Genomic DNA, 15998 nt, shown 5'->3' with positions numbered 1-15998 from the left:
CCAGCCTCCAGAACTGTGAACCAAGTAAATTTCTTTTCTTTATAAATTACTTATTCTCAGGTATTCTGTTATAGTAGCATAAAATGGAGGAAGACAACTGGTTAAATTGGGAGAATAGTTAAAAAACCTTGAATCTATTAATTCATTTAACAAATATTGATTGTATGTGGCAGGCACTAAGCTAGGGACTAAAGATACAATGATGAGCAAAAACAAGCAGTTTTTACCTTGTTTGTGGGGTTTATAGTTTATCATGAGAGGGATTATCACATAAATAAACGTATCAAATTGCAAATGTGGTACATAGTGTTGTGAGTGATTATAACTAGGATTTGACTTAGACCAGGAGGTCATGGAAAGTTTCTCTGAGGAAGTGTCTGTTATACTGAGACCCCAATAAAAACAGGCATTAACTAGATAAAGGGAAGAGGGAAGAACATTCCAGGCCAAAGAACAGCGTGTGCAAATGTCTTGTGAAGGAAATGATGAGTAGAAGAACTGAAACAAAAAGGAGATCTTGAGGCAAGAGAAAACCAAAAATATCACCGAATGACAGGCTATGAAGCACAGAGCTTTGTATGCCAGTTTAAGGAATTTTGCCCTATCCTAGGAGGGAAGGAAGCTGCTTGTGGGAGGGTTTAGGAGTAGGAAATAGATCCCATTCTGGCCTGGCGTGATGGCTTATGTGTGTAATCCCAGCATTTTGGGAGGCTGAGTTGGTCTGATCACGAGGTCAAGAGATGGAGACCATCCTGGCCAAAATGGTGAAACTCTGTCTGTACTAAAAATACAAAAATTAGCTGGGTGTGGTGGTGTGCGCCTGTGGTCCCAGCTACTCAAGAGGCTAAGGCAGGAAAATTGCTTGAACCTGGGAGGCGGAGGTTGCAGTAAGCCGAGATTGCACCACTGCACTCCAGCCTGGCGACAGAGTGAGATTCTGTCTCAGGTAAAAAAAAAAAAAAGAAAAGAGACCCCATTCTGGGCCAGGCACAGTGGCTCACACCTGTAATCCCAGCAGTTTGGGAGGCTGAGGCAGGTGGATCACCTGAGGTCAGGAGTTTGCAACCAGCCTGGCCAACATGGTGAAACCCCGTCTCTACTAAAAATACAAAAAAATAGCTAGGTGTGGTGGCGAGCATCTGTAATCCCAGCTACTCGGGAGGCTGAGGCAGGAGAATTGCTTGAACCAGGGAGGCGGAGGTTGCACTGAGCCGAGATCGTGCCACTGCACACCAGCCTGGGCCACAGAGTGAGACCTTGTCTCAAAAAAAAAAAAAAAAAAAAAAAAAGAAAAGAGAAACAGACCCCATTCTGTAGGAACTGGGAAGTTAACTTGTAGTGGTTCCTAAACCTGCTATGAATCAGAAAACTGCCCTGGAAATTTTGATCTGTATGCCCTGCAGTGGTGCCTAATTAGCTGTCTTTTTAACAAGTTCTCTAAGTGATTGTTAATGTTAGAGAATCTCTGCAGAGATAACGTAGGTTTGAGTCTTAACATTGATATTCAGAAGCTTGGCGATTTGATTTGGGCAGGTTACAGAATCTCTTTTTAGTCAGATTCCTCATCTCCAGCAGAAGCAGGGAGAATTATAAAACCTCCCTTTTTGAATTCCTGGGAAGAGTAAATGAGAAAATTCATTTAAATTGTTCGGTACAAGGCCAGACATGTGGTTAAGGGCTCTTAATAATTATTACTGACAGTTCTTCAGTAAAGGTGAGAGTGATTTAGGGGATTTTTTTTTTTTTTTTTGAGACAGCCTCACTGTCGCCCAGGCTGGAGTGCAGTGGTGAAATCACGGTTCACTGTGGCCTTGCCCACCGGGCTCAGGTGATCCTCCCACCTCAGCCTCCTGGGTAGCTAGGATTACAGGCACACGCCGCCATGCCCAGATAATTTTTTGTATTTTTTGTAAAGACGGGGTTTCGCCATGTTGCTCAAACTGGCCTTGAATTCCTCAGCTGAAGTGATCCAACCACCTCGGCCTCCCAAAGTTCTGGTATTACAGGAATGAACCACTGTGCTGGCTGATTTAGGGGATTAATCTTGGAGTGGTATGTATGGTGGGTTGGAAACAGAAATAAGTTAGGCCTTGGCTAGGTCTGAGTAACTTGACCGTGGTCTGTAAGCATTTTCAGAAGTTTGCTTTCACATGGCTATTAGTTTTTGATATCCTTATATAGGTTAAGTAGTTGAAGTGGATGATGTCCCTGTTACTCTCTTAAGGACATTAAGAGGAGACTTCGGTTCCCAGAATATGTTTTACTGCTTTAACGTCTACAGTATTTTCCCTCCCTCCCTCCCTCCCTTCCTCCCTTCCTTCCTTCCTTCCTTCCTTCCCTCCCTCCCTCCCTTCTTCCTCTCTCTCCTTTCTTTCTTTCTTTCTTTCTTTCTTTCTTTCTTTCTTTCTTTCTTTCTTTCTTTCTTTCTTTCTTTCTTTCTTTTCTTTCCTTTCTTTCCTTTCTTTCCTTTCTTTTCTTTCTTTCTTTCCCTCTTTCCTTCCTTTCCTTCCTTTCCTTCCTTCTTTCTTTCTTTCTGATGGAGTCTTACTCTGTCACCCAGGCTGGAGTGCAATGGTGCAATCTTGGCTTATTGCAGCCTCTGTCTCCCAGGTTCAAGTGACTCTCATGCCTCAACCTCCCCAGTTAGCTGGGATTACAGGCACGCCCCACCACACCTGGCTAATTTTTGTATTTTTAGTAGAGACGGGGTTTCGCCGTGTTGTACAGGTTGGTCTCAAACTCCTGGGTTCAAGCAATCAAGCGATCCACCCATCTTGACCTCCCTAGGTTTTATTTTTGTAGGTACCTTTGCCTGTTTTTTTGCTCTTTATTTTTTTCCCTCCTGGTGAGGTTCTTTACCCTAAATTGATTAATAGCTGTTGCTCCTAAAACTTGACTTTAACAGTTTGCTATTATCCCAAACCTCTGTTGATCTCAAGCCTTTACAGAAATTAGTAGTGGTCCCTGCTCACAATGGCAGATCTTCTGTTGCAAGGAATAAAGATGGCAATGAATCTAAAGTATGAAGTGCTATAAATAGACATACGCTGGAGTACTGTGAAGGAAAAATGAAAGTGGATTATCAAAGGGGGACGATAGAGCTTTGGAAAAACACAGACTGCAGCCATTGTGTGTTACCTAGAACTCAAACAAATAGGAATATAATTTACTGAAAAATAAGAAAAATCAAGCAACATTTTGGGAATGTGTCAGAAAGCAAGTATTAAACATTTTGGGCCCTGAAGCAAAAGCCAGGGTGTTCACTGATCTGTTATTTCCAATTGCAGCTTGCTTGTAAGAGGAAGAGAAAAAGACCACTCAGGAATAGAAAGGAACTTCCTCAACTTGATAAAGTGCATCTACAAAAAATCCATAGCCAACATCATGCCTGATGGTGAAAGATTGAGTGCTTTCCCCCTATGATCAGGAACAAGGCAAGAATATGTCCTCTTACAACCTATATTCAACATTGTGGTGGAGGTTCTAGCCAGGTCAGTTAGTCAAGTAAAAGAAATAAAAGGCATCCACATTGGAAAGGAAGAAGTAAAACTATCTCTATTTGTAGATGAAATGATCTTGTGTTTAGAAAATTCCAAGAATCAAAAAAAGTGAAAACACCTGTTAGAACCAATAAATGAATTCAGCAAAGTTGTAGGATATAAGCTCAATGTGCAAAAATGTGTTGTGTTTATGTAAATTATCAATGAACAATCCAGATATGAATGGAAAACAATTTGATTTATAAAGGCATTACAAAGAATAAAATGTTTAGAAATAAATTTAACACAAGAAGTGTATAACATCTGAAAAGTAAAAAATATTGTTGTAAGAAATTAAAGATATAATTAGAAAGAATCTCATGTTCGTTGGAAGATTTACTGTTTTTAAGATGGCAGTACTCCTTAAACTGATTTACAGATTCAGTGCAGTCCCTATCAAAATTCCATCTGACTTCTTTATAGAAAATGACAATCTAATCCTAAAATTTGTATGGAAATTCAGGTGGCCCAGAATAGCCAAAATAATCTTTTTTTTTTTTGAGATGGAGACTCGCTCTGCTGCCCAGGCTGGAGTGCAGTGGCGCGATCTCGGCTCACTGCAACCTCCACCTCCTGGGTTCAGGTAATTCTCTGCCTCAACCTCCTGAGTAGCTGGGATTACAGGTGTGCGTCACCATGCCCGGCTAATTTTTGTATTTTTAGTAGAGATGGGGTTTCACCATTTTGGCGAGGCTGGTCTTAAACTCCTGACCTCGTGATCCACCCGCCTTGGCCTCCCAAAGTGCTGGGATTACAGGTGTGAGCCCCTGCACCCGGCCTTTCTGTTTTTTAAGGTAGAGTCTTGCTCTGTCCCCCAGGCTGGAGTACAGTGGCACAATCTTAACTCACTGCAACCTTCACGTCCCACGTTCAAGTGATTCTCCTGCCTCAGCCTCCCGAGTAGCTGGGACTACAGGCACTTGCCACCATGCCCAGCTGATTTTTGTAGTTTTAGTAGAGGTGGGGTTTCACCATGTTGGCCATGCTGGTCTCGAACTCCTGACCTCAAATGATCCACCCACCTTGATCTCCCAATGTGTTGGGATTATGGGCGTGAGCCACTGCGCCCAACCACCAAAAGAATCTTGAAAGAGAAGAACAAAATTTGAGGACTCACATGTCCTGATTTTAAAACTTCCTATTAAGCTACAATAATCAAGACAATGTGGTGGTGGCATAAGAATAGAATTTAGATCAGTGAAACAGGATGAAGAGTCCAGAAATAAGCCTTTACTTTTATAGTCAATAGATTTTTGACAAGGATGCCAAAACAGTCTAATGGAGGAAAGAATAGTATTTCTAACAAATTAAGCTGGCACAGCTAGATATCCACTTGTGAAAGAATGATGTTGCATCCCTACCCACATCAGAAACAAAAATTAATTCAAAATGGATGAAAGACCAAAATGTAAGATCTCACACTATATAACTCTTAGAAGTAAACACAGGCATAAATCTACATGACCTGGGATTAGACTGTGTTTTATTAGATTAATAACAAAAGCATAAGCAACAAAAGAAAGAATGAATTGGACTTATTCAAAACATTTTTTGCTGGAAAGGATAATATTAAGAAAGTGAAAAGACATAGAATGGGAACAAATGTTTGAAAATCATATCTGAAAGGGAATGTATAAAAAATCTCTTCAACTCAATAATGTAAAATAATTAAAAGATCTTAATAAATATTTCTCCAAAGAAGGTATATAAATGGCCAATAAGCATGTGAAAAGATGGTCACCATCATTAATCAGAGAAATATAAATCAGAACCAAAATGAGATACCACTTCACTCTCACTAGGATGACTAGCCATCATAGGATGGCTAATAACAAGAATTGACAAGAATGTGAAGAAATTGGAACCCTCATATACTATTAGTGGGAGGTTAAAATGGTACAGCTGCTTTGGAAAACAGTCGGGCATTTTCTCAAAATGTTAAACATAGAGTTACCATATAGCCCAGCAATTCTCTTCACAGGTATATACCAGAGAAATGAAAACATATACCTGCACAAACACTTATACATGAATGTTTTTACTTTTTCTTGTTATTTTACAAGAAAACCAAAGAAATTACATAAATGTTAATAGCAGCATTATGGGCCAGGTGTGGTGGCTCATGCCTGAAATCCCAGCACTTTGGAAGGCCAAGGCGGGTGGATCACCTGAGGTCAGGAGTTCAAGACCAGCCTGGCCAACATGGCAAAACCCCATCTCTACTAAAAATACAAAAATTAGCCGGGAGCGGTGGCAGGTGCCTGTAATCCCAGCTACTCCGGAGGCTGAGGCAGGAGAATAGCTTGAAACTGGGAGGCGGAGGTTGCAGTGAGCTGAGATCGTGCCATTGCACTCCAACCTGGGCAACAAGAGCGAAACTCCATCTCAAAAAAAAAAAAAAAAAAAGCATCATTTTTCATAATAGCCAAAAGTGGAAACAACCCAAATGTCCATCAACTGATTAATGGATAAAATGTGGAATGTCCATACAATGGAATATTTGATAATGAAAAAGAATGAAGTACTGATACATGCTATAACATGGATGAACCTGGATGAACCTTGAAAACATTTTGCTGTGACAGGAGCCAGTCACAAAATATCACATATTCTATAATTCCTAGGCAAATATACAAAGAAAGTAGATTAATGGTTGCTTAGGGCTGGAGAAGTTGGAGATTTGGAGTTGACAACTAAGTTGTATTGGGGTTTCTTTTTGGGGTGATGAAAATGGTCTGAAGTTGATTATAGTGATTGTTGCATAGCTCTGAATGTACTAAAAGTCACTGAATTATATACTTTAAGTGAGTGAATTATAGCTCCATAAAACTGTTATTTAATAGTAACACCAGATGCAACCTTAAAATCTGTTAGTAGACTTACTACTCAATAATTTATGACATACCCATATAACATGAGCTGGTAAACAACTGAGATATTTCTATACAGGCCAGTAATGAAAAGTTGCCCAGAATGTAGTATCCATCATTTAGGATTTTTTGTTTCACAGAAATCAACTCTAGCTAATTGAGTAGTGACTTGGGGTTGTTTGGTAATGTCTGGAGACATTTTGATTGTTACATCGAGAGATGTTATAGGCGTCTGATGGGTAGAGACCAAGGATACTGCTAAACATACTATGGTGCACAGGAGAGCCACTCACAACAAAGGATGATATAGCCTAAAATATCAACAGTGCTGAGGCTGAGAAACCCAGAGCTAACTTAAGCAAAAAGGAAATTCACTGGAAGGACATGGGTGAGCTCACAGGATTGAAGGTAAGGCATGAGAATCAAGCTGGGAACAGTCAAGTAGTAGCCATCCCAGAGAATCGTGGTAGCAGGAACATTCCATGCTCTCATGGGTTCAACCCTGTTTTTATTCTACTCACAGTTCAAAATCTAAGAAGGGAACATCTCATCAATCTTGCTTGCCATTTAGCGAAGTGAGGACAGTATACCTTAAATGAAGGCAACTCCTCAGAAAGAACTACTTTTATTTTATTTTATTATTATTTTTTTTGAGATAGAGTCTCCCTCTCTTGCCCAGGCTGGAGTGCAGTGGTGCAGCCTCGGCTCACTTGGTTCAAGCAATTCTCTTGCCTCAGCCTCCTGAGTAGCTGGGATTACAGGCATGCACCACCACACCCAGCTAATTTTTGTATTTTAGTAGAGACGGTGTTTCACCATGTTGGCCAGGCTGGTCTTGAACTCCTTACCTCAAATGATCCACCCACCTCGGCCTCCCAAAGTGCTGGGATTACAGGCATGAGCCACCATGCCTGGCCCTAGAACGACATTTGTTATCAGGTACTTGTTGAGCATATACTTATATTCCAGGTACTATTTAGGTGATGAGGATGGGATAGAGCAAAATGCTAAAATACCCTTGTAGTGCTTGTATTTATATGATGCTAAGTTGGGGCAAATCTTTAAGTAATAAAGTAGGCAAGATAACCAAGGTGAAGTATAAAAAAAATCAAGAGCAGCCATGTGTGAGGCAGTTTTTGAGATGCCATAACTGGAAGGAGATTGACTTTTGAGAAAAGATGACAGCTGCACTCAGGGAGCACTTGTTTGGCATCTACTTACTGAACATCTACAATGGGCATGTGCTGGGCCCTTTACATGCATTATCTCAGATGGTGACAACAACCCTTTCAGGTTGGTGGATATGCCTCTCATTTCATAGATGAGAAAATTGAACATTGGGAAAATGAAATCATAGCAAGTAAGTGGCATGCCTGACATTTGAATCAGCTGACTTCAGAAAGTATAAGAGTATGTGAATAGTTAACAGTAGAAGTGATTTATTACAGGAGCAATCACAGTACTACCAATGATTAATTTCTGAAGAATTTTACAGCTAGGTACCCTAGGAGCTCAGGGAAGGGAAAAGAAGTTGCTGCATGTTAGAGTGATCTGGGAAGATGTCCTAATAGAAGACTGGTTTGAACTGGATCTTCAAGGAGGAGTATATATAAAAGAGCAAGGAAAAGTGTCAGCCTTTCCTGAATGCCTACTTGGCACTAGAAACATCTCACCTAGGCATCATAGCTCCATTTAACAGGTGAGGAAACAGAGGCCTCTCCTTACCCTCACCCTCTGCCAGGAGTAGGCAATTAATAGGTGTTAATTTTTGTCAATCTGATAGGTGTGAAGTGAAATTTTATTGTTATGGTCAAATGTTTACCTCCATTTTATGACATCTGGGTTTTAAATCTTGGGTAGGATAAATGAATTGATAGAAGAGAAAATATACGTAATAAACTGATAGACCAAGACACACCTTTTTTAGAGAATGGGTATTCAGCATAAGTAGTTTTCCTTTATTTGAGAAATTTTAGGCCTTTGTGAGGGTATTATATCTAATTTTGGACCTTATTATAGCTAAAATCTTGGTAAGTCTGAAGACAATCGACTCTTCAATTGATCATTTATTCAGCATTATTTATTGAGCTTCAACTATATACCAGATATTGTAGGAGATATTGGCGAAACAAAAATGTTAATAAACGTATCAGTAATTATACAGTTGTTTTACAGTTTACAGAAGAGACAAGTATGGAGTGACATATTTACAGAATTTGGATCTAGACAAAGGGCCTAGATGGGAAAAAAAAAGAATAAAATACAATATGTGAAAATCTGAGCCAATATATTTACACACTCCCAGAATCCTAGGAGTTCTCCTGGAGTCATCCTTCTCTCTTACCACATTCCCCTACCCACCAGTCAGTCACCAGGTCTGGTTCATTTATCTCCTAAATATCTCTCAAATCCACCTACTGTTTTCATTTCCCTTTCGTTTACCCTTGTCCAGTTGACCAGCATCTCTTACCTAGGAGTAATTACCAGTGTCATATTTGGCCTCCCCACATTCACTTTCACCTCTTTTTTTTTTTTTTTTTTTTTTTTTTGAGGCAGAGTCTCGCTCTGTCGCCCAGGCTGGAGTGCAGTGGCGCGATCTCGGCTCACTGCAAGCTCCGCCTCTCGGGTTCACGCCATTCTCCTGCCTCAGCCTCCCGAGTAGCTGGGACTACAGGCGCCCGCCACCGCGCCCGGCTAATTTTTTGTATTTTAGTAGAGACGGGGTTTCACCATGGTCTCGATCTCCTGACCTTGTGATCCGCCCGCCTCGGCCTCCCAAAGTGCTGGGATTACAGGCGTGAGCCACCGCGCCCGGCCTCACTTTCACCTCTTTCCAACTGATTTGGCAATTGGCCTGTCCAGTCCATTCTGCTCCATTGACTACCCAATAGAATGACCTTTTAAGTAATGAACTCCTGATCATGTTACTCACCTTATTAAAATCTTTCTGTGACCTGTTTAAGTCCTGGTGAGCTGGTAGAAAGCATAAATTTAACAATTTTGGAGAAGAGGAAAATAATCCATAAATTGATCTTTGCTAGAATCTAAGTTTCATGAAGGCAAGGGTGTGAGACTATACCTGTTTTGTCCTCTACTGTATCCACAATGCCTAGCACAGAGCCTGGCCCGTGGAGGGTGTTCACTAAATATTTGGTGAAATAAATAAAAGAGACTTCTAAGGATAGAATGAACTCTGTAATGTTGGATTGGAATTGAAGATATCAATACATACTCTTGAGTTTATAGCTAGATACCCACATAGAGATGTGTGCCTATATATGGTTTCTAACTCTATCTAATGAGAGGGCATTAGGCAGTGACACCCTAGAAGCAATGAATATGCCTAGTGTTATCTCCAATAAAGGGAAACAGAGATCTTTGGAGAAATTTGCTGATTGCAGACTGTGGTGGGAAAGGTACCTGAGCCTGGAACATCTGCGGTGCCAGAAAAGGAAGTGCTAAAAAAATGATGGGTTAGAATAGAATAATGAAAAAAAATGGTGAGAGTCTGTCCAAAGTTAGTGAGTTATCTCAGTTCACAATCAGTTACAGATCAATCTCATTGTTCTACTCTTTCTCCCCCTCTTACTACCACACTTGACTAGTCTTAAAAAAAGGAATGGGGCCATGCTTAACCCAGGAGCAACTGGAAGGGACACCAATGACCAAGTCAGATATTTTGAACAACAAAATAATAATAGTAATGATTTATAACCCATAGAGTAAATACGAATCCATTATGGACCCATAGAAATAAATATTAATTATTTATATCTACTGATAAAAATAAGTGAATAAATTAGGGGAGGAGGAAAAACGCTTCCTTATAGTAACATTCCAATTAAAGTAGAAGGTTTGATAAAAATACGAAATCACCATTTGCAAACACCACAAGAATAAATGATGCAGGTAAGAATCATTAATGGATGCTAAAATTAGTGGGTGAATGTTAACAGGATATTTACATAGAAAGTGTCTCCCCAAAGATATTTAAGTAAAAAGGGCAGTACAGTAGGTGTTTTATAGTGGCCAAATCTGGTAGACATTATCTTAACCAAGTGATCAAAGTTAAATAGCCACTGTGGGTTAAATCCACACCATGTTCCTTCCGATATGATGCTCTGAGAAGGACACAACATCTCTTCTGTGATATTATTGCACAAACTATGTATGACCTAAGTTCAATCATGAGGAAACATCAGGTAAACCAAAATTGAGGGTTATTCTGCCAAATAACTGGCCAGTGCTCTTCAAAAATGTCAAGGTCATGAAAGACAAAGACTGAGGAACTGTCCCCTATTAAAAGAGACTACAGAGACTTGACAAGTAAATGGAATGTGTGATGGTGAATTGGAGTCCTGGGTGGGACATTAGTGGGTCAATTGGTAAAATAAGCTCATGATAATAATATTGAGTCAGTTTTCATTTCCTGATTTTGATAATTACACCGTGATAATATAAGATGTTAACATTTGGAGAATATGGGGCAAAAAGTGTAGAGAAATTTGTTTTTGTAACATTTTTGTAATTCTGAAATTATTTTAAAATGAAAAGGTGTTTGTTTATTTGTTTTTTGAGACAGAGTCTTGCTCCATTGCCCAGGCTGGAGTGTAGTGGTGCAATCTTGGCTCACTGCAACCTCCGTCTCTCAGGTTCAAGTGATTCTCCTGCTTCAGCCTCCCGAGTGGCTGCGGCTGAGACTGCAGGTGTTCTCCACCATGCCCGGCTAATTTTTGTCTTTTTAGTAGAGACAGGATTTCACCATGTTGACCAGGCTGGTCTAAAACTCCTGACCTCAGGGGATCCACCCACCTTGGCCTCCCAAAGTACTGGGATTACAGGCGTGAACCACCATGCCTGGCCAAAAGTTTTTTAAAAAGTAAAATAGAGTCAGATCCAGTGGTGCATCCCAGTACTTTGGAAGGCCAAGATGGGTGGACCACTTGAGCCCAGGAGCTTGAGATGAGCCTGGGCAACCTGGCGAAACCCCATCTCTACAAAAAAAAAAAAAAAAAAGAAAAAAAAAAAAACCCAGAAATTAGCTGGGCATAGTGGTGCACACCTGGAGTCCCAGCTTCCTGGGAGGCTGAGGTGGGAGGATTGCTTGAGCCTGGGAGGTTGAGGCTGCAGTGAGCCCAGATCCCCCCCCTGCCCTCTAGCCTGGGCAAAAGAGTGGGAACCCGTTTCAAAAAAAAAAAAAAAAAAGTAATATAAAAGTCACTTCTAATGGCCTTGTATTGCCCTTGCTTACCTACTAGCTTCTTTCTCTCTTCTACCCACTGCTGTTTCCCAGGTGAACTCTGAGCTCTAGCACCTGGCTACTGACTTTCTTTAGTTTCATGAATGTACCACCTCCTTCTCCTTCAGATCCTAATGCTAGGAAGAAGCATGGTATTTCCTTTGCGTGGAAGGCACTTCCTTTGCACTTTATCAGTTTGTTCTTTAAGGCTGATGTTATTCCAGAAAATCCTTTCTGACCCGCTAAACCAGGGGTTTCATATGTCTTCTACTTTTTCATAGCATTTTAATCACAGCTGCCATGAAATTATTCATCATGGAATTGATTGAAGTCTCTCTTATTCACGTGAATTTAATGTCCATAAGAGATAGAGGAAATTTATCTTCTTGCTCAATACTGTTTCCCTAGTACCTTGCATAGGCTCTTAGTGACTGTTTGAGGAATTAATGCAAGAGATGCCATGAACATCCTCTCACCTTCCTCCCACCCGCCATAACAACTTGATAACACTGGAGACAGGAGAATTTAAGTTTGAAAAGATGAAGGTGGGGACCAGAATTGGTGACAGTGATCACCAGAGGAGACCTAGGATTTGACAAGGGAGGAGGAAGAATAAAAAAATTACTCAGCCGGGTGTGGTGGCTCACGCCTGTAATCCCAGCACTTGGGGAGGCAGGTGGATCATGAGGTCAGGAGATCAAGACTGTCCTGGCTAACATGGTGAAACCCGTCTCTGCTAAAAATACAAAAAAATTTAGCAGGGCGTGGGGTGGCGGGTGCCTGTAGTCCCAGCTATACGGGAGGCTGAGGCAGGAGAATGGTGTGAACCCGCGAGGCGGAGCTTGCAGTGAGCCGAGATTGCGCCACTGCACTCCAACCTGGGTGACTGAGCAAGACTCCGTCTCAAAACAAACAAAAAAACTCTGTCTCAAAACAAACAAAAAAAACTCAGGTTTGGCTGGGTGCGGTGGCTCACGCCTATAATCCCAGCACTTTGGGAGGCTGAGGTGGGCGGATCACCTGAGGTCAGGAGTTCAAGACCAGCCTGGCCAACATGATGAAACCCCGTCTCCACTAAAAATACAAAAAGTACCCGGGCACAGTGGTGCGTGCCTGTAATCCCAGCTACTCGGGAGGCTGAGGCAGGAGAATCACTTGAACCTAGCAGGCAGAGGAGATTGCACCATTGCATTCCAGCCTGGGCAACAGAGTGAGACTCCATCACAAACAAACAAACAAACAATTCAGGTTTAATCATCAGCTGGGTCAAGATGCACAGTTGAAATGACACTTGAGTCACTTTTCCAGCAGCATGTATAACAAAGTATTCCCAAATCTTTGAACATGAAGATTTTGTTTATTTTTAATAAAAATACTCTCTATATATGGTGAAATGCTATATTCCATGGCTGTATTCCATATTTATGCTAATTAGCATATTTGGTATACTAAAACTTCCTATAGTATTTTAATAAAATTACTATTTGCCCATGGTAAAACACTTTGTGCCTTGATGGTAGATACTGTGCTGTTTCAGCCTAAATCCCATCTTCATGGGTGATGATCCCTTAGGTGCTGGGAATTGTAGCTGTTGATATCTTGAAGCCTTTTTTTTTTTTTTTTCCTGGGCATTGCCTTAGGATATAGAAAGTTGTCTTGCCCAGGATTGTGCTCCCAGGAGCCCATCGCCAGTGACTGGCTGATGCAGGATACAAAGATCCAGCTTCCTTGCTCATTTGAGGATGTGACTGAGGGATCTTTCCAGTTCCAGAGCTCATCATAGAATCAACTGAGGACTCAGTTGCAGCTATAGTAGGGGTCAGTGTCTCCCTGTGACTAATCCTGACTTCCCCATTTCATTGCAAGTGTATTTGCTAATTGTGCCCTCCTGAAATTTCTTGCATGCAAATCTTGGTTTCATAGTGTTTCCAAGGAACTCAGTCTATGAAACTCCCCAGTTAATCTCCCCACCCCTAATGGTTGCCATCATGGAAACCTCTTTGTGTGTCTATTATGCTTTGTTCTGCCACCCCCCCAAATGTTTAATAACTTTTAACATATATACAAAAATATACCCAAATTAAATGTACACTCAATGAATTTTCAAAATGTTCAGTAGTGTTTTATGAACCAAAGGACAAGAAAATGAATTCAAGTTGTGTGAGACAAGTCTATGTTTACAACCTCCTCATGGTGAAAACTTTGAGAGAGAAGGGTGTGTTGCCAAGGGAAGTTGGAAGTTTCTCAGATTTTAAAAGAGCAGTTTTCTTTTGGTTGACTGCAGTACACTCAAACATTAGAGGAACATTTTATTTTTTTACTAGAGATGGAGTCTTGCTACGTTGCCCAGGCTGGTCTTGAACTCTTGTATTCAAGCAATCTTCCTGTCCCAGCCTCCCAAAGTGCTGAGATTACAGGTGTGAGCCACATCACCTGGACTAGAGGAGCATTTTAAGTATACTTTATCATACATTTAGGTGAAGAAAGGAAAGTAATGAATATCAGGAACAGGTGATATTCACAGAAAAACTGTGAATCATTTCACTAGGAAGAGAGGAAAAAATATCTATCAAAAGTTCAAACATCTATAAATCAAACATGTCAAAATGTTGCAAAAATTTGATTAACCAAGATTTTTCTATCCATTAAGCTTAATAAAATTTATAGGTCGGCCGGTTGCAGTGGCTTATGCCTATAATCCCAGCACTTTGGGAGGCTGAGGCAGGTGGATCACAAGGTCAAGAGATCGAGACCATCCTGGCCAACATGGTGAAACCCGTTTCTAATAAAAATACAAAAATTAGCTGGGCATGGTGGTGCGTGCCTGTAGTCCCAACTATTTGGGAGGTGGAGGCAGGAGAATCGCTTGGACCTGGGAGGCGGAGGGGGCAGTGAGCCCAGATCATGCCACTGCAGTTCATTCTGGCAACAGAGCAAGACTACATCTCTAAATAAATAAATTAATTAATAAATTAATTTTATAGGTCAACACAAGCTCTTTTGATTTTAAAGGAAAATTTCAAGAATACTTCCATGATTTTACTAACCAATAATAAACATGGCTTTCATTGAAGATGTTCAGTTCACATCCTGTTCAGTCATTTCCATCTCTACCACCAGCATCACACTCGTCCTTACCAGCCTGGATGATATAATAACCAATTTCCTAATCTGTTTGTTCAGTTCACATCCTGTTCAGTCATTTCCATCTCTACCACCAGCATCACACTCGTCCTTACCAGCCTGGATGATATAATAACCAATTTCCTAATCTGTTTTTTTTTTTTCTTTTTTTTTTTTTTTTTTTTTTGAGACGGAGTCTCGCTCTGTTGCCCAGGCTGGAGTGCAGTGGCCAGATCTCAGCTCACTACAAGCTCCGCCTCCCGGGTTTACGCCATTCTCCTGCCTCAACCTCCTGAGTAGCTGGGACTACAGGTGCCCGCCACCTCGCCCGGCTAGTTTTTTTGTATTTTTTAGTAGAGACGGGGTTTCACTGTGTTAGCCAGGATGGTCTCAATCTCCTGACCTCGTGATCCGCCTGTCTCGGCCTCCCAAAGTGCTGGGATTACAGGCTTGAGCCACCGCGCCCGGCCTGTTTCTACTCTTAACTCTGCCACAGTCTGTTCTTTACACAGAGCCAAGGTGACCTTTTTAAAGCATAAATCAGATCATGTCACAGCTCTGCTTAAAACTCTCCAGTGGATTCCCATCACACTTAAAAAAAAATCTTAGTCTAAAAGGTCCCCTCTATGATCTGGCTGCTGACTGCCTTTCACACCTCATCTTATATTGCTTTCCTTCTGGTCCACTTACCCTCTAGCTCCAATAGATTGTGTGTTCCTCTAAAGCAGGAGTCTTGGCAGAGGTCAAATTTTTCTGGAGACCTATTTTATACTGCCAAAACTAAGAATGGTTTTATATTTTAAAGGGTTGTAAAACAACAAGAACAAAAAGAATATGCAACAAGAGACTTTCTGGGACTTAACAAAGCCTAAAATATTTACTATGTGGTGCTGCAGAAGAAATTTGCCAACCGCAGCTTGAAAGCCTTACACCTGCATTAGGATTTTCACATTAGTTGTTCCCTCTGCATCCTCTACCACCAGCCGTATGGATGGCTCTTTCTTTTAATTCACGTTTCATCTAGTCAAGGAGGCCTTTAATGACCATCTTTTTTTTTTGGAAATGAAGTCTTGCTTTTGTCTCCCCAGCTGGAGTGTGATGGTGCAATCTTGGCTCATTGCAACCTCTGCCTCCCGGCTTCAAGTGATTCTCCTCCCTCAGCCTCCTAAGTAGATGGAATTACAGGCACCTGCCACCAAGCCTGGCTAAATTTTTTTTTTTTTTTTT

Source organism: Rhinopithecus bieti, unplaced genomic scaffold (assembly GCF_001698545.2).
Source record: "Rhinopithecus bieti isolate Rb0 unplaced genomic scaffold, ASM169854v2 scaffold_25740, whole genome shotgun sequence".
Lineage (NCBI taxonomy): Eukaryota > Metazoa > Chordata > Mammalia > Primates > Cercopithecidae > Rhinopithecus > Rhinopithecus bieti.
Note: the sequence above shows the minus strand (reverse complement) of the source record.